The 24483-nt window shown below is 46.7% G+C and overlaps 2 non-coding genes and 1 pseudogene across 2 annotated transcripts; 1 reads left to right on the top strand and 2 right to left on the bottom strand.

The window, feature by feature from the left end:
- Positions 1-544: 544 nt before the first annotated feature.
- On the bottom strand, positions 545-5565 carry LOC121300065 (annotated as a pseudogene).
- Positions 5566-17561: 11996 nt separating this feature from the next.
- Positions 17562-17668, bottom strand: LOC121300396. The gene has a single exon (XR_005947522.1). It is a non-coding gene; the product is annotated as a U6 spliceosomal RNA (small nuclear RNA).
- A 6144-nt stretch (positions 17669-23812) lies between these two features.
- LOC121300395 lies at positions 23813-23919 on the top strand. Its single transcript, XR_005947521.1, has one exon. It is a non-coding gene; the product is annotated as a U6 spliceosomal RNA (small nuclear RNA).
- The last annotated feature ends 564 nt before the right edge of the window (positions 23920-24483 follow it).

Genomic DNA, 24483 nt, shown 5'->3' with positions numbered 1-24483 from the left:
ATAAAAGGTCTGTGCAACATTAACTAGCAAAAAGTGGAGTTGGAAGTTGCACCATGCAGCAGTTTGAACCAGGTACAGCAACATTTCTACCTAGACAGAACCAAATTGGAAGGTAGTGTTCAAGAAGTCCTCTGCAGACTGCCAAGGGAGCACTGCTGAAGAGCACCATTTTATTTGAAGTCCAAGTTCCTCTCAGATGTTATTAGGTAATTTAACCCCCCCCCCACCCCAACCCCCCCCCCCAAAAAAAAAAAAAAAAAAAAAAAAAAAAAAAAAAAAAAAACCACACACCCTAACCAGGGGTACTGGAGTAGTCAGTTAGTGGCTATGCAGAATACTCCAAACTTAGCCCAGCTTTAGAAGTAATTCTCACTACAATTAATGCTAAGTGTAATTTCCTAAACCAAGTGATAGAAGCCCTGTACCACTCCTGGTATGCAAGGCAAGTTAATTCTAGCAGAAAGAGATTTGATGCCCTGAAAACCCCAAATACACTCAGCTTAGAAATCTTACTCTGTGGCAGAATTCAGACAGACCAGGAGGTTCTTTATGTAGTCATTTTTATTTTACAACATACAAGAAATCAGAATTGCTGTGCTGTAGTGCTGCTGGAAACAGCGCCAACTGCTGTGTGCATTTCAGTGGGGGCAGGAATGAGAAGCTCACTGCTGGACTTGGAGCACAGTCCACGACGATGCCACATGCACATAATAGCCAGAGATCCCAGGAGAGCCATAAGCAGCAGGGGAGCAGCCAGGATAGGCAGCCAGGCCAGAACCTGCTGGGGCTCTGGGGGAGGAGAGAGCAGGAGGAAGGAGTTAGGAACAGAAAGGACTGCCAATGCAACCACTGCACAGTGCCCAGGAGCAGTTTCAATGAAGGTCTGTTACTTTAGGACCTGCAGTGGTTTGTTCCACTACTAGAAAACATTAAAGTGATCAGTTTCCTAGGGTAAATTGACAGAAGTTATACAATTCAGGTGAAGGAAACATGACTGCAAGGGAACCTGTACAGTTTTTTAAAAAAAAGTGAAAAGGCTAACACCATGCAAGTCAAGTGTACACTGGATTAGAGACTGCAGGCTGAACTCACCCTCCAGTGACAGAGCAGGACTCCTCTGGTAGAATTCCTGGATGCCAGCAGACAGCTCTTCAGGAAGGATACTCAGGGGTCCCAGCACTGCAGTGTGTCTCAGCCCCTCCTCAGCTGCTCAGGAGAAAGGGAGCTTGGTTAGAAACAGGCCCTGATGCTTTACAGCAAGGCCTCATGCAGTACCAGTCACGAGAACAGGCTGAAGGAGTGCCGGTTAAGAACAACCCAAGAGACAATTGTGGCCTATAGGTCACCAAGCAAAGTATCAGCAAGACAAAGCACTTGCTCCAGTTGGGAGAGGGGTGCAGCACAACTCATCCCATTTGATGCATACTTTGGCTGCCCCTGAGCCTGGTCCACGATCGTGTCGCATACGGGGGTCCACGGTGTTATATAGGAGCCCCAACAAATCCCCGTGTCGCACCAAGGAGTTCCGGCCAAGTTGGTTGTTGTGTACACAACATGACTAGCACCCTGGCGGACCAGACTGGTTTTCTAAGTATACCTGTGTAATTAAATGAGATCTACCAGAACTGTTGATTAATGTCACAGTTAACTCAAGAGTAAAATGCCTTTTAGGCAAACCATTTCACAGCAAGTTACCCCTCAACTACTTCCATCTAATCTAAAAGCACAATTAAATACCTGTGTCCCTCCTCTTCCTCAGACTGCAGTTGGAGGTACAGCAGCTGCACACAGAGCTCCGACCAGGGTTATCCAGGAGCTCCCAGCTGGAACACAAGAGCAAGACACTGCAACAATTCCACTTGATAGAGCATTACAAGTTTCCTTATTTGTACACCCAGTACAGGAAGGTAAAAATGCAGGAGTGAACAGTATGCACAGGTGCCACAATATACTCGGGTTTGTTTAGGGTGCACAAGTGGTTCCTCAAGGCAGGGTTTCCACCAACAACCCTGGTCCTGAGTGACCCCTGTCTGCCAATTCAGACACACTCTAATTGAACTAATTACATTTAATTGGTCTCATTTTAGTTGAGAATCAAGTAACCCCTAAACTTATCTGGAAATTCTCCTGGTGTTTAGAAGCAGAATTAAAGCCCAATTATGAATTCAATTAAGTAATTGAACCAGATGCAGGTGTCCCCCAGGATTGGGAAACCCTGCTACAGGGGCAGGCACACACCTCATTGCCCCCTCAGTTGCCAACAGCCATGAAAACATTACATTAAGTCTCCACACAACTAAGGAGGCACAGAACTGATTGTGCAGATTAAGAAACTAGTCCTGGGTCACTGGACCTCACAGCCATGCACTCCCCTTGTACAGAGAGCAGCCTCAGCAGGGTCCAGTCCTTACCTCCTGGTTCTCTGGTTGAATGAACAGGCTTTCTTAGTGGGGTCACTGAGCTGGGCAGGGTCCCAGGCCAGTAACCGGCAATGGATGTAGACCTAGGAAAGAAACATTAAAGAATGAAGTCAGGAGACAAAATTGCCCTAGAACTGCCACCATCTTAGCAGCTCCAGAGTGTACTTGCAAGAGCATTACACACGCTACGAGCACAGCATCAGATATGCACCACAAAAACACCAAGTATAAAATCTTGGTAACTAGCAGACCTGTACCCTCCAACAGAATCCACATTAACCCAGATACTCACATCTGTATTCCATTGCGTAAACTTGAAGGCCTGGACAACCAGACGGATCTCAGAGGTCTGGACTCTTGGCAGAAACCTGGAGTTACCAGTCTGTCCATCTACAAAGCATCTGCAGGGAGAAACCATGCACTGAGCAGGAGTGGCTCACCAGGACTAGAGAAATCAGACAGCCACCGGAAGGTAGTGAGCAAGAGCTTCATGTTCCAGTGAGACTTGCTGTACAGATTAGTCCAACCCCAGTTGTTTGGACAAGTGAAACATTTGAACTTCAAGCAACTGGTTTCATAGACCCTGCTTAACACTAATCATGGTGTTCATTCTCCCTAAAATGAAGATTAGAGTTTGTGAACAAATTACAAAGCTACATACAAACCAGTCCACTTACCTACACTATGCCTTCACAGCAAAGGCATTAGTTCAACTGAGCTTTTGCCATGTTCACAAAGCTGACCATTCAACACCCCTTAAACCCAAGCAGGACTACTGTGCTCCCAAGTGCTAAACATTCCGGTTTAAAATAGTGTCTTTACAGCTTGCAGCTAATATCTACCCATGGTTGGTGATGAGCGGGTAGGTCTGGCTTGAAGGGCTCAGCTCTGGAGTGCTTGCAGCAACACACGCTTCCATGTAGACCATCAGCGGCATGTGGAATTGCTGCTTCACTGCAGCTGCAATGAAGATGGGGGACCCCAGGAAGAATAGACTGGAGGTGCGTGGGGCTAAGAAGTCATCTGGAGATGAAGGAGGGGAGCATGAGAACAGCAACCCACCCAAGTCATCTCGTTAGCCAGGACAGAGCAGCACCAGAGGAATTAGCCAAAACATTCTCTACTTGACTGGAGGAAGTGACCCAAACACCACAGGCTGCTCCCCCTGCCAGGTTAGGGTTGCACTGGACACCTAAGCCAATAGATCAAGTGTACACTGCAGGACAGCAAACTCACCATTCATAATCCCCATGGTAAACTCCAGCTTCCCAAACCCAGAGGCATCCCCAAGTGCAGGGTTATACATTGGAGGAGTCCAGCCAGCAGGTCTGAAGACAACACAGGTAGAAAGCTTTGGTTAGAGCAGCAACACATCAGGACAGTTAGCATTCAGCAGGAGACACTGAACTGGAGAAAATTTGTTGGCAATAGTTAATGGAAACTTACTCCTGCTGCCTTTGCAAGAAGTTAATTGGTTCAGCAACCCTAACACAGTAAATGACTACTTTTGCCAAGGCTACTGTATTCAGTGCCATAAACTGGGTTTAAAATAGTGACCATTAAAAAAACTCCACAATAAAGTACATAAACTGACAAAGTATTACATGACTTGGAAAATTTAGTTCTCAAATGAAAAACTCCAAATTAGGTACTGTTAAGTCAAGTGTCAGACAGGATGCATGATAATGCTTGAATGAACAGCCCAGAGGCTTGGAACACCTCCTTACAGCATGTTTAAGCCAAGACCAAACACTCACCTGGTATAGGTGCACACAATAGCCAACACTCACCTGGTATAGGTGCACACAATAGCCCGATTGAAGGGAGTCTGGTAGAAGCCACCCTGGGTGGGCTTGTAGGTCAGCACATTCATGTAACTGGTAAGGTTGGCAGTAACCTGGGCAAAGCATGGATAAATGTTAGTTAAACATTTAAAACAGAAAAAAACACTTCAGCTGCAGTTCAAGGCTAAGGCACAGCTCCATCAGTTAACCTTCACAAGAAGGGTTACAGCACACAGCATGTCAACAGCATAAAGCAAAGACAATGCATTTAGTTTGTCTAAAAGTGCAAATAGTAATTTCCTTTACAGCTGTCAATACAACGTTTGTATTGCTTAGTCATGTAGCGCATCAAACATTTTTAAACAATTATTACAACCATTACCAATGTTGCAGAAAAAGCTGCAGGAAGTCATCCTAGTACAATGGGTATATTTATACAAGCATGCACAAATCAATACGGTGCAGTGCAATATGAGCTCGAACGCTTACGTGAACCCAACACAAGCCGTTAGAAACCACTCACCATGCGCATAAAGCGGCAGTCCAGCAGGCCGTACTGGAACACCACCATGTTATTACCGGCGCTGCTGCTGGATGGAGGGCAGGTTCCCAGCAGGAGGCCACTCGGGTCCAGAGGTAACGCCGGCCGAAAATAATCCAACAACACCCTCACAGCCACCGAGTCCACGCCGCAGGCTGTACTCACAGCTACAGGGGAAACGGGTTCAGAATAAAGCGGAACACGCAACTCCTTTATTTTAGGTATTACGGAATTCAAGAATTAATTTTGTAACTACGAATTACCTTTAAAAATTACCAAGTACGCTCTACTAAGTGTTGCACAAGAGGACATCACTGTCTGGATATCAGTAAAACGAGTCCGTTAACACACCAACATCAGGCACCGGCACAGTAAGTACTACCAAAACATAAGGCACAAAACACACTAACCCCCCGAGTAGCCCACATTACCTTCCTGCGGTGCAGCAAACGGTACACAGCAAAGCGCAAGAACCACACATTTCCACAACGACACCATCTTCCAAACCAACAGTTACCTACCAAATACTACCGTCCAGGTGCTTTTCTAGTGACATTAATTAGAGTCATTTGGTAATTAACACTGAGTGGCCCACTGATACAGGTGTGACGAGCCTGCGTATATCACGCACATTTCAGAGAAAAAATACTCAACAGTTAACATCAATTAAAAAAATGGACAGACGTTATTGCCTTGCTAACACTCCAGGTTTCGTTGCACCGGCTACGCGTGAGTTCAAATTTAACTTAGTTATACAGCGCAACTATTGTGTGATGCGCCTATGGCAAACCACCTGTGCCAGAAACGCATTGACACAACGCGTAACTGATTTTGCCAACGCGTTGTGAAAGTGACCAATGAGAACCAGGGTTATGGTAATAACCTAACGTTCGTCACCTTCCCTACCTACAAAATAAGAAATAACTTGATTGGCTCATTAGAGTGACAGAGTACATCTACAAAATATGCTTTGCTCCCCATTGGCTCCTTATGATACAGGTCAAAAAACCGTATGGCCCTTTTGGCATTTAATGTTGTTTTTGTAACGCGTAAAATTTATCAGGCTGTTCTTTACTCATTTATAAATAACGGTTCCCTGAAAGAGAATGATAACTATTACCGAATGGGAAAGAGCCCTCTGTGACCGTCAATCACTGAGCATATATAAAAAAGCTGCCCTATCAGGACCCTGCTGTGAGGAGGTAGTCCCTCCCATCTCCTGCTGAAGAGGGACGTCCTCACTGTAACATATTGCCATTTTCTTTCGAAATCAGAGTTCAGCTGGGGACACAACCTTGAAGGGTAATGGTTGTCATTCTCTTTCAGGGAACCAGGGTTATGGTAATAACCTAATGTTCCCTTTCAATTGGAATGACAACCATTACCGAATGGGAAGCTGTACCAAAGCTGTCGTGGCTCCAGATTACCGACAGTACAGCCTCACGGCGATAGCAACAGTGCCCACATGACGCCTAAGGGCATGCCGTCTGCAACACCCTAGAGCCCAGAGAGGGTCTCGCTCAGTTTGCCACATCAAGGCGGTTGAAACACGCAAATGCCTGACTACCTGTCCACGTAGCAGCATTGCATAGCTCATCTAAGGAGACGCCATGAAGGAAAGCCCACGAAGTTGCTTGGCCCCTGGTAGAATGGGCTGTAATGTCCCCCGGCAAGGGGGAGTCCGTCTGTTCATACGCCAAGCGTATCGCATCTGCCACCCAGTGCGCTAGACGTTGCTTTGATAGGGCCTGACCTCTAGAACGGGACCCATAGCAGACAAACAGCTGATTGTCTCCAGGACGCCGTCCTATGCAGGTTACAACTCAGAGCCCGAACTGGCCAGAGCATGTGCTGTCTACAGTCCTCCTCTGACTCGTGCGGGGGAGGTCTGAAAGTTTCCAAAACCACTGGTTGGTTAATATGGAATGAAGATACCACCTTTGGCAGAAAGGCTGGATCTGTTCTTAGTGTTACCCGCGAGTCATTTCCAGTGAAAACCATACACATGTCATCGATGGACAGCCTATGAAGCTCACTTACTCATCTGGCAGAGGTAATGGCTAATAAAAACGCCACCTTCAAGGAAACAGGGCGCAGTTCTGCTGACACCATGGGCTCGAATGGGGGACCCCATACTTTTCATGGGAGGACGAAGCCTCCGAGCCCCTTTAAGAAATTCCACTGCCAGGAAATGTGCCACAGGGGACACCGAGTCAATTTTGTTGTGGCACACTGACAGGTATACCTTCAAAGTGGACGTTGAGTTCCCTGCGTCAAACAGATGTTATAAGAAGGTTAATATCGTCTCAATAGGGCAAGTCACAAGATCGTGACATTCGGCAACGCAACAGTCTTGGAAATCTTTCCACTTGTATGAGTACTGGGCTCTAGTGCTCGGCGCCCTAGCAGACTCTAATGTTTCTACAACTGCATCTGGCAAACCTCGTCTGAATAGACGGCTCCGTTCAACAGCTATACCCAGAGTTGGAGCTGGGCTGGGTTCGGGTGCCATAGTAGTCCCTCCGCTTGGCTCAGGAGGTCCTTGCGCAGCGGGAGCTGCCACGGTTGACCCGACAACATATCGGAGAGGAGAGCAAACCAGGGGTGTCTCGGCCATCTGGGTGCAACCAGCAGAACCTGTGCTCTCTCCACCCTATTCCTCTCTAGTGTCAGGAGTATTAATGGTAGCGCAGGGAACACATGCAAAAGCCCCTGTGGCCAGGGGTGAGCTAGCCCGTCTACTCCCTGGGGGCCCCGTCTCTCTCCATGGAGAACCATAGGGGGCAACGAGTGGACTCGGCTGTGGCAAAGAAGTCGACCCGTGCAATACGGAATCTCTCCCAAATCTGTTGAACCACTTGGGTGTGCAGTCTCCATTCCAAGCTGTCTGGAGTTCTTCTGGACAGGAGGTCTGCCGCCATGTTGTCCACAACGGGGAGGTGAACTGCCCTGAAGGAACACAAGTTTCTGTGCATCCATGACAGGAGTCTGTGCGCTGCGTGGTGAAGGCCCAGTGATCGCAGGCCGCCTTGGTGGTTTATGTAGGCTACCACTGTGGTATTGTCCATCCTGACCAGCACATGTTTGTGCGGTAATTGCTGGTGAAAATCAGATAATGCCAGGTTCACTGCTTGCAGCTCTTGGTCATTTATGTGCGCTTGCTGCCAATGACCCTTCCACTGACCTCTTATTCCTTTCCCATTCCAGACCTCTCCCCAGCCCAGACTGGAGGCGTCTGTAGTGACCACTTCCCTTCTGTGAGAGGATCCGAGGGGAGATCCGAGGCGCAGATTGCCAGGATGGAGCCACCACTCCAGTGTCTTCCGGCATTGTCTAGACACTCGAACCAGCCGGTACCAATCTTGGACCGGGTGCACATTGAACGTATTTACCTAGGTTTGAAGTGGGCACATTCTCAGCAGCCCTAGTGGAAGGATTCTCGAGGTGGCTGCCATCAGCCCCAACAACCTTTGACATATTTTGACCTGTAGGAGTGCATCCTCTCTGAATAGGGAGAGTGTGGCCTCCAACGACAGAATCCTGTCTTCTGACATAGAAGCAAGCATGCTCATAGAATTCCGTTTGATCCCCAGGAACACTGTGGACTGAGACGGTAAGAAGTTGCTCTTCTGTTAATGTATAGAGAGCCTTAAGCTCTTCACATGATCTATGACCTGTTTTGTGTGTGCCTCTGCGCGCACTTTGGAATGTGCGCAAACTAGCCAATCGTCCAGATAGTTCAGGATCCGAATACCCCGCAGCCTGAATGGAGCCAGTGCTGCATCCATGCACTTTGAAAATGTGCAGGGCACCAGTGAGAGGCCAAATGGCAGCATGCAGAATTGGTACGCGTTGCGTTGAAAGGCGAAGCGCAGATATTTTCTGTGTGCGGGACGGATAGGAACATGGAAGTAGGCGTCTTGCTGGTCGATCTATGTGAACCAGTCGCCCGGCTGGACGGACTGGTGGATATGCTTTGGGCTGTCAACATATTGAACTTCCTCTGTTTGAGGAACAAGTTGAGGACCCTGAGGTCCAGAATTGGTCTGAAACCGCCGTCCCTTGGCTTGCGTCAGCCACAAATGCAGGCAAGCAGCCACCATCATCCTTGCTACCATCTGGAGCTCCCCTATGTCTGCCTCTGTGAATCTTTCCTGCAGCCTCTCTGTTAACTGGGTTTGATAGAGCACCAGTATAGCCATGGTGTTCGCTGCTTTGACTGACAGCGCTGCCGATGCGTACGCCTTCTTCAGCATAGCATCCGTTATCCTTATCCCCCTTGGTGAAGGTGGAACCTTGCACCAATACCGTGACCGTGTCCCCGATAGTGGGGAATAGGCCTAGGCCCGCTTCTTGGGCAACTGCAATGTGCAACAGAGACTCTGCTGTTCTGGAGGCTGAGGGTGCAGAAGCTGGGTTGCTGCAGGAGGAGCACACCAATTCCAGGAAGTCCTGGCATAAAGGGAGGGCTTGCTGTGGGTGCCCTTTTTGCTGGAGGAAGCGGTTCCCCTTTCCCTCCTGTTCTGCCAGCCAGGGAACGTTCGTGGCTGCAGCTGCATTAGTGTCCGGAACTCTTCCCTCTGCGACACATGCGGCAGGGGCGGTAAGGAGCCCTCTGCTGTGACCTGCCCGATGGAAGTGGCTGGGTCCGAGACGTCTTACCTTGATGCCTCGAAGGACAACTCGTCTGGGCTAGGAGATCAGGGTGTTGCGGATGGGGAACGAGACTGTGGAAGTTGGGGCTGCCCGGTGGTAGGGGGCAGTCTGCCCTGCGACTTCAGTAGGATCTCCAGCACAGTCTGCTGAGCCCTCACAGTCACCGCCAACTCCTGGAAGTGCCGCTCAGCTGAACAACTGTGATGGTGAACGTCTGTGCCTGCACGGGGAAGGAGAGCTGTACCTGCGTGGTGACCACCTGTCCCCTGGTGAGTGCCCCCTCGAGCGGTACTGCCTAGGTGGTGACCATCCCGCCTCCCCTGAGAGGTGCCTGAGCCTCTGTACCGGTGGTGTAGAAGGGGTGACGCAGGTGTGTGGGAGAGCTCTCTGGTCACTGTAGCGGGGATTGGGGGGGGGGGGTGTCCTAGAGGACCTCTGCGGAGGACCTTGGACCACTGATCTCATTCTCCCATGGCTCAGGGAGAGAGATTCTGCTGGGGAGAGAGCTGCTCTCCTGCACTTAGTTCTCTTGGAGAACTTTCTGCATGGAGAGCAGTCCAACTCACCCGCCAGTGCTTTGGCCGCATGGTCTGGCCCTAAGCATCTGGAGCAGGACTGGTGCTCATCCTATCTGGGCAGCTTCGCCGCGCGCTGGTCGCACTGGTGGAAACCAGCGGAGGACTCAGTTGACTGCACAGGCATGGCCTCGTGGGCGTGGCTGCTGTGCTCAGTGCCGATGGGTAGCGCGGTCCGTGCCGGGCTGTAGACGGCTCTGAAGCTGTTCACTGGTGCCGAATCAGTCGGTGCCGGGATTGGCGTCGAGGAAAGCGCTGAGTCAATCGATGCCGAGGTCGGTGCCGGGCTGTAGACGGCTCCGAAGAAGTTCACCGGTGCCGGGATCAACGCCGAGGAGAGCGCTGTCGGTGCTGAGTGTTCGGTGCCGAGTCAGTTGGTGCTGAGTCAATCGGTGATGAGGTCGATGCCGATGGGTAGCACTCTGAAGCTGTTCACCGGTGCCAAGTCAATCGGCACCAAGGAAAGCATTGTTGGTGCCGAGGTTGGTGCCGATGGTGGCCGTGGTCGGCGCCAGGCTGTAGGTGACGCCGAAGATGGTTACATCGGTGTCGAGTCAATCGGGGCTGGGTAGGCGCTGTTCCAAGCCTGAGGTCAGCGGGAGAACCGCGGTCGATGTCGGGCTATGCAGCCAATTCAGTCGCCGTGGTCATCGAGGGCAAGCGCAGCCACACCATGTGAGCCCGAGGCTTGAGAGGGGCGCTAGGCCTGAGCTTTTTTTTTTTTTTTTTCGGTCGCTGTGGCCGATTAAATCGGTGTAGAGGACGACACCGCGAGCCCGCGGGGTCTCCTTACAGCACCAGAACAGCTACCAACACGGTATCTGAAACTACACAAGATCTTGTGTAGTAGAAAAGAATAATGGCCGCTCACCAATCTCACAAGAGGGGTCGAAACTAGCTCTAGTCAGTAAACTGATGGGAGAATCAGGCAAGAGCACTCTTAATGATCAAAAGCGTGATTTTACCATGGATGTCAAGAAAATTGAACGTATAAACCAACAATTCGGCCAAATTCGAACAAGAAAGCACGAAGCAATCTGTGACCTGTCTCAGTGAAGTGAGAGAGAAAATGGCGATATGTTACTGTTAGGACATCCCTCTTCAGCAGCAGGTGGGAGGGACTTCCACCTCACAGGTGGGTCCTGATAGGGCAGCTTTTTTATATATGATCAGTGATTGATGATCAGAGATGCTCTTCCCATTCGGTGATGGTTGTCATTCCATTGAAAGGGAACTCTGCTTGAAATAATAAGCCTGAGGCAGTCGGTTCATATTGTGAAGGTATAAAAATGGTTTATTTTTCAAATGGTACAACCTCTAACCATAATATACTGCTAACAAATAATGTTAAATTTAAAATCAGAGTTATCTGAATTGCACAAAATTAAAATGTTTAATTAAAAAAAAAGAAAATTACTGTATTTGCTTTCTGAAATTGCCATATGCACCTGCCTGTGTTAACAGAGATCGCTAAAGTATGTTTCTACATTCTACAGTGGTTGCAATCCAGAGGGACAAGGGACTAAGACTAAGTGATGTTTAAAAAAAAAAAAAAAAAAAAAACCCTAGTGCCTACAATTAAGCAACATATTTAATGTAAAGAAAATGTTAGTCACACATTGATCTAATTTATCTAAACAATTAAAACAGTTAAAACTACTTCAGCTGCAACAATCCCATATTACTGAAGAGGCAGAACAAAACAAGTCAGTTTATTACAGGTGGACTATCAATACAAAGAAAGCTTTTTTTTTTCTTATTGGAATTTTTTCATAGTTTTCAAAGATTTTGTTTAAATGCTTTAAGTGAAGAATACGTTTAGCCGATATGACTATTAATGGCAAGCAAATTTAATATAAAAACCATATTACTGCCCTCATAAATATTATTGGTTAATGTAAAGTTATTTTCAAGTCAAGTGAAGTGGTGTTTGGTATCCATTAGGAAAAGTTAATTAACTTGATTAAAAACACATTTTTGTGGTGTGCTGGTGGAGTCTTGCAGTCACGGGAGGGGAGGGTAATGTCCTGGATGTGCCAAGTTGTCGTTCTTTGTTGGAGATTCCACAGGGCGCATTCCATTGACTCTGGCACTCCTGCTGGTTAGGCAGTCAATCGACAGTCAACACCCACCACGATACAGTGGACCCTGCTGGCACGGTGCCTGCTGAGCTCAGGGTTGACAGGCAATTGGCTTGGCTGTGGGATCAGAGGAACTTCAGCTCTCCTGAGCCGAGTGGGGAATTGTTGCCGTGAGGGAACATAGCTGGACCATCTAAATTGGAGGAATAATTAGGCACTAAATTTAAATTAGGTCAGCCTACCAAGATTGCTGGATTAGTGCATCTTGCTAATTATTTTAAATAAACATGCACACTCACCCAACATTTCAAATTGATGCAACATCTCCCTTTTATCACTGGAAGAAAAAGAGTCATTTCAATTTAACTGAAGAGGAGAGTGGCGAAGTACTTCTGCTGTCTACAGCCCCAAAAGATATCGAGGCACATATTGAACAGAATACGATATGAAACTACAATATTATCCTTAATTAGCAACGGATTTGTAATGAATCAGCATCTCAGCCCATTGAATTAAACATTAAGTAAAAATGCACTAGCCATCTTTACGAGCAAACGATATTCTGATTTGCTCAGAGATGTTTCAGAGTAAATGAATGTACTAAACAATGGCAAGTGATCCTGCCACCGAACTTAATTAAATGGTAGGAAGATGGGTTTAAATGTTTTGATGAATATCGTAAAAAAAAACACCTTCATTTGGCCAGCAACAGTACAGAAAATGTGTGCCATTCTGGAGCCCTGGCACAGATGGAAATCCTCCTGTGTGATAGCCACTTCGATGTGTAATCCACAGGCACAGCATGGGCGGTGCAGAGAAGGGTGCTTCAATGAGGTACCTTAATGCACAGAAGGAAGGGCTTACTGGCATAAAATTAAAAAGACATACTGTACCTTTACCCACTCCACCTTGGGATTCCTCAGACAGCATGTCCTTTGCAGCCTTGTAGACCATCCTGGTCTATAGGTAGAAGCAGACTGACCCAGTGTCCTGTTCCCTGGATCAGGGATCTTTTGTGTCTGCTTCAACTGAAAGGTCGTGGCTGGTCTTCGATGGGGATTCCACAGAGAGCATCACACTGATTTGGGAGGCAAAACCGTCCAGGACTGTGTCTCCTCATGATGACACTTGCAGGGGTGACTGTTGTCCTGCAGTTACTGGAGTAACGAGAACATTGGTCTTTGTAGTGTTAGTGAGTAGAGCCACAGTGCCACCTACTGACAGTAAGTTATTGTGCCTCTGTGTCTGTAAAATTGATGATAAAATGAACACCCCAACACTTTGGAAAGCACACAGCTAATTTAAACACCAGCCTCTATTACTTCATCAGTGCTTCCTTACTGCAGAACAGTCACGTGAGCCTGTCACTGTGATAGGTGCCTATGGGTGTGTGTCTGTCTGTGCTGCTACTGTACATCTGTTTTAGGTCTGTGTGTGTTTCACTAGGAGTGTGTGTCAAGATGTGTACCTCATTACTACTGCTTATCAGCTTTTGTGTGTGTATAATTATTAACCTGATTAATATATCACTGTGTACTTATATATATATATATATATATATATATATATATATATATTAGTGACCAGTCTGGCTGTAGTTTTGGGTTCGTGCCCCTTTAAAAATGTGACCCAGAAATAAAAACTTTGTTTTTTTAGCGCTGAGGCGCACTTTAATTCAAAATACCAATAAAACAAACAAAAACAAACAAAACCACAGCTCCCTGGGAGCACTAACTAAACCTATGCAGGTCCCTGACTAATGCACAGGGCAGCTAAGCTGTTTAGAAACAAAACACCCTTTTAAACCAAACGTAGGTTTCCCTTTGTAGTTGCACACAGCCACAAACAAGCTCTTCACCCTACAGCCACACGCCCCTGAACAAACCGGCTGCGCTCTTTAAATACCCAGCACCTGGTTCTAATTTACAATTACCTCCAGGTGCAGGGGATAATTACCAATTAACAAATAAGTTTAATAATACAATTAATTAATCAAAGCATAAACTTGTTAATAACTTAATTGTATATGTATATACATAGTATGTGTGTTGTGTGTGTGTGTGTGTGTGTGTGTGTGTGTGTGTGTGTGTGTGTGTGTATATATATATATATATATATATATATATATATATATATAATTTTACTGTAATACAGACACTTTTTGGGACCCAAATGCTACACAACTAATTGAGTTGTCTTTCCTTCACAGAACTGAGTCAAAACTTTATCCAAAGGTAAAGTGCCTCCTTTATAGCGAGTGGAAAATAAATTGTAGCTTCTGCAATTACAAGTGAATTAAAAGTACTTGAAGCATGTAACAAAATAGCTAGGAGGTGAGCTTCATCAAGTTCTGTCGTGTGGTCTTCATCACCATAATAAGTAATAACGTGTAAAATTTGCATTATTCATACCTGTATTCCAGTAATCGACAATGGACAGAGTTCTTCAGAGGGTGACGGGGTCCAAGGAGCTTCTGCTGAAGCCCTCCCCCGAAGCTGCCAGTGTCTCAGCCGCCATTAAGGCGGGCACTGTCCGTTTTTCAGTCAAGACGGCAGAAGAGGTCCGGAGGGATGCGGTGGCCCACGTCGTGTCGGGGGGAGGCGACCCCGGGAACACCATGCTGGTACTCAGCCAGAGTACCATGCAGTTCGGTAAGTACCGGGGTCAAACCTTCCGGTGGCTCCTAGGCAACGACGTGGGCTACGCCGTGTCTCTGGTGGCCAGTCACGAGAGGGAACGGGAGGGAGACAGCTCCACGTCACCCCTCATGGCCAACAAAGACGCCCTGACCAGCTACGCCTGTGCTTTGCCTGAGTTTGCCTCGGCTGTCAGGGACCGGAGAGCACAGGACGTAGCCTGGCTGCGCTCCTCCCAGCCTGGTCAGGAGGACCTGCGCCTTGTGGCCTTCGGGGTGCACAAGGACGTCACCTGGAGGGACCTGTACGAGGCTACGGACAAGGAGAGGAGAGGGTTTGTATAGAATAATGATTTTTTTATTTTTATTATGTCACCAAAAACTACAAATAGACACACACACATAACACTCTGTGTATTATGTCTCGTAGGTACGTCAAATGGATCCGGCGGCAGACACCTCGACCTGGAACGCAGATGGAGGCGCTCCAGAAATACTTTCTGCGGCGAGACCAGGAGGCCCAGACCCAGGCCCAGCCGCAGGCCCAGGCCCAGGCCCAGACCCTGACCCTGACCCTTCTCGCACGACCTGGGACCTCAGCGCCATCCCCGACTCCTGTGCTCTCGTCGCCGCCACCACCGAACGCCCGCCATCTCCGTTCGGACACGCTAGAGGTCGGGTCTCCTGCACCTTCAGCTCGAGGAAAGTATAATGCTTATTTTGCTGTACACCAAGACCGGGCAGCTCACGAAGGAAGACGTGACACTGCCGGTCTACCGCTGCGCGCACGGGTCCACTTCCTTGGAGTCTTTCCATCTTCACCTCAACCGCTTCATCCCAGGTATCCCAGGACCAACAATATGCAAAGTGTATCGTGTCCTTTTGGCGGTCGTGTCGTGGGAGCCCATTCGGAGTGTGTTTTCATTACCGGAGTGTCCGTTTTTCTTGTGTTTTTCAGGTACCAGTGCAATGCACTTTCAGGCGTACCTGCTGGAGGGGCTGTTGAGGTGGAATGAGGACCGCGGCGCAGCTGCAGTGGAGGGCCCGGGACAGATCCTGCACAGCTACAGGGGCTCCCTGCAGCATGCCCTCACCGATTGAGCCAGAAGCTGCTCGGCTGCAATCTAAGGATTTCACCAAGCCTGGAGAGTATACAGGTATGTAACAGCATTTACTTGTTAAGCATTTACTGCTTGTCAACTGCTTGCAACTGTAACTACGAAAACACTACAGCTGCTTACGCTTTTTTTGGTTTTGTTTTCTTTCTGTATCTGCAGAAGAGCTCATCGGGGTTGAGTACCTGTACTCTCAAACAGGCTTCTTGCTGCAGGCCGTTGACTTGGACCCGGACGCTCCGGACGAGGCTGCAGACGAGGACCCGGACGTCAAGGACGAGGGGTTTGAGGATGACACGGGCGAACAAGTCGAGGACCCCACCATCCCCGGCCTCATTGACCCGCTGGCAGTGCCGTCCGCGCCCCGAGTCTCGGTCGCTCCGGTCCCGTCGGCAGTCCAGTCCGGTCCAGTTGACGTTTTGTAGACTGCGTCACCCCGGAAACGCCAGCGCTCGGCGCCGGGAGTCTCCTCAGGCTCTCGCTCCTACAGGTTCAGCTGTGAGAGATCCTGAGGTGATGCAGAAGGCGTAGATGTTCGTCTCCCTTTCTGTGTACTGTTACACATAAGCCACAATCTACGCTAACACGGCTCTAAGTTTGGTTTTCTTTCTGTGTTTTCAGGAGTCGTGTGGACCCGATGGTGCCCCCAGGTACCAGCACGTCCAGCTCCTGGCCGGCAGTCTGGTGAGCCTGCGTGAGTTGGCCTGTCTGACGGAGGAGAAAGTAGATGAGCTCATGGAGCTGTGGTGTCTCCTCCCCGAAGGAGATAAGCAGCGCCTCGTCTACCCTGCCCGTCACCAGGACAGGCTGATTCAGGGGCGATTTAAGGCCACGAAGAGCGCAAGCTCTTTCACCCCGGGCACGGACAGCCTGAAACGGTAATTTTGTGTATCTTTTAATCTCATTACAATAGTAACCAACAAACAAACCCATAAAATGTAAACATGTTCATATTGCTACTAAAACTTTTTTTATTACTATTATTTATTTATTAATTTTTTTGCTTGTTTGCGGGTGCCTGCTCGGACAGCGCTCGGGACCTGCCCAGTGGCCGCAGACGAGCCGGGTCGTAGAGGCCGTTTGCATCCAGCTCTGCCGCCTCCATCCGTCCTCCACCAGGTCTGCAGGTGCGAGGACTTCCCGGTGGGCGGCTGTCCTCGGACTACGTCCAAGTCCGAGAGCTGGTGCTGGGCAACCCGAGGCTGATGGAGAAGACCACCCTCCAGCTGTTCGAGTTGAACCAGCACACCCTGTCTCAATGGTAAGGTTCGGCTCTTGTCTGGATACTCATGACATTACACCACAAAGCATAATGGCGACATGTGCATTAAGAATGACCACATCTCACTCACCATAAAATTTGAGGTTAAAGGCTGAAAGAAAAAATGCACAATATCTACACAACTATCACAAACTAGTGACTGTGTTTTTGCTGTACCAGAAAACTGCAATTTTGTGCATTTGCTGGGTTTCAGGCACAACAAACTCCAGAAGGGGCAGGAGGGGGCTGTCCATCTCCAGGGGGTGCAGCCCCCTAGCGCCAGCGCAGTGGGCCCAGAGCCTCAACCCCACCCGCGCCCGCTGCTACGGGAGGCGCCGACGTACGCCCACCTGCAGTACGTCTTTTTGAGCCCCCCCGAACGCCGCGGGTCTGGTGAAACAGAGGAACCACCAGTGTATCACAAAACACTGCCTGGCACATAGGGACGACTTGAAAGTATGTTTATTTTTTATTTTTCCTAAATAACAAAAATAAAAATATGGAACGCTTCACGAATTTGCGTGTCATCCTTGCGCAGGGGCCATGCTAATCTTCTCTGTATCGTTCCAATTTTAGTATATGTGCTGCCGAAGCGAGCACGAATATACCCTGAGAACAGGCGCTATATATACAGTGACACACTACCAAGCCCTGCAGCTGTGGTGGAGCAGTTATCATGATTCCTGTGATCAATAATAGTGTGCTTTGATGTGCACTCCTACCTACACACTCAACAAAACACAGTCTGATTACATTGCTTTACTTTACATTACTTTGCACCCCCCACCCTCTGTACCCCCAAAAAACACTTTTCCAGAGCCATTTGTAGTTCTGTGCACGAGAGGTTGCTGGGAGTTATGCAGACTAGGACTTCCCCTTGTTACGACGTGCAACAGCAGTGCGGCCGAGTCTAGTTCCCATCAGAGGGGCGTGGTTTCAAATGAGGGGCTGCTGTAATTCGATACATTTCCTCATGCTTCAGATGGCTCGGCTTGCCGTTTAAAGCCCCTAGGTGCAGCAGCGGCTCGTCAGTTGAAAGCAGACCCTCGTCCCTCCCCTAAGCCCTTCTCCTTCCCTAGTAGTGCTGTACTGGTTTACAGAAACTTAAACCAAAGTAAAATAAAACTGAAGTATGAAAAAAACCTGCAACTGATCTAACAGCAAAACTGCAAACCGCTTCTAGTAAAACGCTTTAACATGAGGACAGCAAACTAAATATCTGCATTACCTTCAAGAAGATTGTTAGATCTTAACTTGTATTGTTATCCAAATGTTTAACTGCTGTTGGAACATTAATGTGTTAATTTTTATTTCACAGATCAGCCCGGAGGTAAAAGATCATCAGTGTGTGAGAAACTGACATGTAAACCTCGCCAGTGCTTTAAAACTGAAACCTATTCCAGGCGTTTCAGAAAAACATCCTAACAGTGGCAGCCTGTCTCCCAGTGGCCATTGTTACATTTTAACAACATGTCTCTTCATTGTGTGCATAATGGATTCAATCCCCATTCGTTCAGCCCCACACTCTGAAAGCCATCTGGGAACCACACTGTGATTCTACAGTAGTAAATCACACCTGTTAGATCTGCCAGACTCTGGGATGTTTACTGCAAGTAACTTTTTTGTTTGTTAGCTACCTCCATGGCCATTAATGGGCAGTCAATGTAGTTACTCCATACCGGTTTGCACTAATAAAAGAGAAACCTGAAAATTCTCCAGGCAATAGAGAAGAAAACGTCGCCTCGGTGACTTCTGACCCAGAGCCGCAGCTTTCTTTCCACATGAAAGGCGATGAAGGATCCTGCCGCCTTTCTGCTCTGCTTTAAATCAATCAGCTTCTAAAAGCAGGCAATGCACAGAGACAGAGAGGGGAAGGGGGAAGAAGAAACTGCCTTCTGTTAACCTTGTTACCTTAGCGCAGGAATCTCCTTCTCACCTTGACAGCATGCTGAGGAAGTGGCTGCTTGTGTGCTTCCTCTCATCTCAGAAGTTCCATGGAGAAGCCTCGAGTTCAGCAGTGAGGACGGGGTCATTGTTTTAAAAGAGGACAGGTAGAGAGGTGCATCCTGAAACAGACTGGGAACACTGCTTTCAATTGACTTTGTAGCATTTTTTATAAATGGATATTCTTCCCCAAGAGTTACTATTTGCCCATTCGAGTCAGTACAAAACACACTGCATTGTGAAGAAAGTGCAACTACAAAAGCTGACTTTGTAATGGTTTACCTTTATAAAATTTGACCATAGTAAAATTGCAGTCATTTAGCAGTTTTATTTCCCATTTTTTCCCCCATGGTTATACTATGCATTTACCATTAGTTTACCATGGTTTAAAATATGTTTACCATGGTTTAAAAGCTGTTTACTGTGGTTTAAAAGCTGTTTACTGTGTGCTGGCCATTTGTACAAACTGTCCTTGTGAAACACCCTGATTCAGGCATGTGTCCTCCTGAGATAATCATTCATTTGGACTAACACATAAGCAGTGTACAAACTGGCCTCTAACCCCGTGCAGCAGAGTGGCACTCTGGAAGAGCGCTGCCCCATAACTCAGAGCTTGATGGATTCAACCATCCTCTGCTCATTTTCTTTTCTTTTTTGGTGTAAGTGGAGGAGTTTCAGTTGAGGAATTAACATTGCTGGTGTACCAGGGTGGAGGCTGTGCACGAACCGTAACCGCAAGCGTCTTAAAGAAGAATAAAATCAAAGTTCTGGAATGGCCTAGTCAAAGTCCTGAGCTAAATCCACATTGAGAATCTTTGGTACTCAGTTGAAGAAGGCTGTGCACAAGAGAAGTCTTGTGAATTTGAATGAACTGGAACAATTTTGCATTGAAGAATGGTCAAAAATCACTAAAGACTCATGAGGCAAAAGCAATTGACAAATATCCTAAACTTTAAAAGAGGTTATTATTAAATAAGATGCCTCAACTGGGTATTAATTTCCTTGTCAGAGTGTGAATACTTTTGAATTAGCATTTTCGGAGTTTTGCAAAAAAATTACTGAAATAAATACTCCTATATTGACTTATAGGTAATCAAGCAGCAATCATCCTATGCCTGAAGCAGCTATAGAATGAATGAAGGCATAGCCTTTGCCAAGCTAATTACTTGCACTTTTCTAGAATTAGGTTCTGCATGATCATATTGAAATTTGTAGCACCTTCTAGACAATACTATATTAGCATCAAAGGGTATGAATACTTTCAATTGAGCATTTTTGGAGTTTTGTGAAAACATTGCTGAAATAAATTATTCTAGACATCTATTTCCCCTAAGTTTTTCCACCAACTGCAAAACTTTTGCTACAAAAGAGCCACCCTAAAATTCTCTGTTAACAAGAAATTTCTAGAAATTATCATTTCCATTGGGTTATGTAAACTTTTGACTGTAACTATAAATATAAGTGTGACAGTGAAAGGGGTGGCTTTACGGTCTGCAGCTAGCAGCAGGAATAACAGATTCAGAAGTCAGAATGTGCAGGTCAGAGCCCTTTCTGAGCACATTTATTATTTCAAAAATAAATCAAACAAACAAAAATACAAATCAAAAATCACCCAAGCTAAAGCGATCTGGCTGCACTAACACCCAGCGCCCAGCCTGGCTTGTACTCCTAACTTAACCCTGGACTGTCTCCACTCTCCTCTTTTACACAATGCGGCCAGGCTTAATTCCAATCAGTTAGAACCTGACCACATTCTGCACATGTTTTCCATGTTCCCCTCCAATCAGGACAGACTAACCAGTCCAGCCACATTCTCACATGGCAACCACACATACAGACACACAGTATACAAATGTGCATGTGCGGGGCGTCAGCCACAGTGACATACAAGCAGGTGGATGAGTGGACAAACAGACACCTGCTTTATCTTCAGAATCTGATATTATCAGTAACGTGTACAAATAATGTTAATACCAAGTTTCATGACAATTAGACAGCAGGTTCTCCAGATATAAGCAAAACCTTCGGCTGTGGCCAAAAGCTTTGCATCACTCTATAGAATTAACACATTTTGCTTCATAAAGTGGAAATGAAACCTGCTGAATAATGTTCTTAACAGATTGTTCTTCATTGGGTGGCTCTGTTGAAGAGAAGCAGTGGGTGGAAAAACTAGGGGTTAGTGTGCTGCACATTCAATTCTAGTGCTTTGAAAAATCATACTGATGACATCACAATAGAAACCAAATCTCGCTGTCTGAACTACTTGTATCTCCAATATTATCACAATGAGGCATGATGTGTCTTTCTTTTCAGTGCAAGTAATTAGCTTGGCAAAGGCTATGCCTTCATTCATTCTCAGCTGCTTCCGTCTGCTTATTCTTTCTCGGCTTGACTTGGCAATAAAGAGCTGTAAGCATAATTGTAGCTAATGAAATTGTACACTTCTATTTGTTATAATATTTGTTTGCGAGCCATGCTTTTAGATTACACCATGTAACAAATTTTATTTATTTTTTTTTGTTCCTGGGTAGTAAGCGTTTTTTCCTAATTGCTTATGCCTCAAAAGTATAGAAAATGGCTATTATTCCCCACAAACTTTGCTTTTGTGACAAGTACAGTGATATTTCAAAATATCACTATTTCCAATGGGAAAACAGGCAAATGTGTGTCTTCGTTCACATAAAGTCAGAAAAAAAACAACATTTGAATCCAAATTAACATGTATTGCGGTTAAAGTAATACAAACATGCCTCCACCCTGGTTTAGAAGTGAGTAGTTTCAACGAGATTTACGATTATACTCTAAATACAGTATAGTCGTAAATCTCGAAAAACTACTCACTTCTAAATTTTTTTTAGTCATTTTTGTATTCACAGTGCCACTCTGCTGCACGGGGTTAGAGGCCAGTTTGTACACTGCTTATGTGTTAGTCCAAATGAATGATTATCTCAGGAGGACACATGCCTGAATCAGGGTGTTTCACAAGGACAGTTTGTACAAATGGCCAGCACACAGTAAACAGCTTTTAAACCACAGTAAACAGCTTTTAAACCATGGTAAACATATTTTAAACCATGGTAAACAATGGTAAATGCATAGTATAACCATGGGGGAAAAAATGGGAAATAAAACTGCTAAATGACTGCAATTTTACTATGGTCAAATTTTATAAAGGTAAACCATTACAAAGTCAGCTTTTGTAGTTGCACTTTCTTCACAATGCAGTGTGTTTTGTACTGACTCGAATGGGCAAATGGTAACTCTTGGGGAAGAATATCCATTTATAAAAAATGCTACAAAGTCAATTGAAAGCAGTGTTCCCAGTCTGTTTCAGGATGCACCTCTCTACCTGTCCTCTTTTAAAACAATGACCCCGTCCTCACTGCTGAACTCGAGGCTTCTCCATGGAACTTCTGAGATGAGAGGAAGCACACAAGCAGCCACTTCCTCAGCATGCTGTCAAGGTGAGAAGGAGATTCCTGCGCTAAGGTAACAAGGTTAACAGAAGGCAGTTTCTTCTTCCCCCTTCCCCTCTCTGTCTCTGTGCATTGCCTGCTTTTAGAAGCTGATTGATTTAAAGCAGAGCAGAAAGGCGGCAGGATCCTTCATCGCCTTTCATGTGGAAAGAAAGCTGCGGCTCTGGGTCAGAAGTCACCGAGGCGACGTTTTCTTCTCTATTGCCTGGAGAATTTTCAGGTTTCACTTTTATTAGTGCAAACCGGTATGGAGTAACTACATTGACTGCCCATTAATGGCCATGGAGGTAGCTAACAAACAAAAAAGTTACTTGCAGTAAACATCCCAGAGTCTGGCAGATCTAACAGGTGTGATTTACTACTGTAGAATCACAGTGTGGTTCCCAGATGGCTTTCAGAGTGTGGGGCTGAACGAATGGGGATTGAATCCATTATGCACACAATGAAGAGACATGTTGTTAAAATGTAACAATGGCCACTGGGAGACAGGCTGCCACTGTTAGGATGTTTTTCTGAAACGCCTGGAATAGGTTTCAGTTTTAAAGCACTGGCGAGGTTTACATGTCAGTTTCTCACACACTGATGATCTTTTACCTCCGGGCTGATCTGTGAAATAAAAATTAACACATTAATGTTCCAACAGCAGTTAAACATTTGGATAACAATACAAGTTAAGATCTAACAATCTTCTTGAAGGTAATGCAGATATTTAGTTTGCTGTCCTCATGTTAAAGCGTTTTACTAGAAGCGGTTTGCAGTTTTGCTGTTAGATCAGTTGTTAGTTTTTTTCATACTTCAGTTTTATTTTACTTTGGTTTAAGTTTCTGTAAACCAGTACAGCACTACTAGGGAAGGAGAAGGGCTTAGGGGAGGGACGAGGGTCTGCTTTCAACTGACGAGCCGCTGCTGCACCTAGGGGCTTTAAACGGCAAGCCGAGCCATCTGAAGCATGAGGAAATGTATCGAATTACAGCAGCCCCTCATTTGAAACCACGCCCCTCTGATGGGAACTAGACTCGGCCGCACTGCTGTTGCACGTCGTAACAAGGGGAAGTCCTAGTCTGCATAACTCCCAGCAACCTCTCGTGCACAGAACTACAAATGGCTCTGGAAAAGTGTTTTTTGGGGGTACAGAGGGTGGGGGGTGCAAAGTAATGTAAAGTAAAGCAATGTAATCAGACTGTGTTTTGTTGAGTGTGTATGTAGGAGTGCACATCAAAGCACACTATTATTGATCACAGGAATCATGATAACTGCTCCACCACAGCTGCAGGGCTTGGTAGTGTGTCACTGTATATATAGCGCCTGTTCTCAGGGTATATTCGTGCTCGCTTCGGCAGCACATATACTAAAATTGGAACGATACAGAGAAGATTAGCATGGCCCCTGCGCAAGGATGACACGCAAATTCGTGAAGCGTTCCATATTTTTATTTTTGTTATTTAGGAAAAATAAAAAATAAACATACTTTCAAGTCGTCCCTATGTGCCAGGCAGTGTTTTGTGATACACTGGTGGTTCCTCTGTTTCACCAGACCCGCGGCGTTCGGGGGGGCTCAAAAAGACGTACTGCAGGTGGGCGTACGTCGGCGCCTCCCGTAGCAGCGGGCGCGGGTGGGGTTGAGGCTCTGGGCCCACTGCGCTGGCGCTAGGGGGCTGCACCCCCTGGAGATGGACAGCCCACTCCTGCCCCTTCTGGAGTTTGTTGTGCCTGAAACCCAGCAAATGCACAAAATTGCAGTTTTCTGGTACAGCAAAAACACAGTCACTAGTTTGTGATAGTTGTGTAGATATTGTGCATTTTTTCTTTCAGCCTTTAACCTCAAATTTTATGGTGAGTGAGATGTGGTCATTCTTAATGCACATGTCGCCATTATGCTTTGTGGTGTAATGTCATGAGTATCCAGACAAGAGCCGAACCTTACCACTGAGACAGGGTGTGCTGGTTCAACTCGAACAGCTGGAGGGTGGTCTTCTCCATCAGCCTCGGGTTGCC

This window comes from Polyodon spathula, chromosome 25 (assembly GCF_017654505.1).
Source record: "Polyodon spathula isolate WHYD16114869_AA chromosome 25, ASM1765450v1, whole genome shotgun sequence".
Lineage (NCBI taxonomy): Eukaryota > Metazoa > Chordata > Actinopteri > Acipenseriformes > Polyodontidae > Polyodon > Polyodon spathula.
The sequence above is the reverse complement of the archived record's forward strand: the minus strand, read 5'-3'. Positions and strand labels throughout refer to the sequence as shown.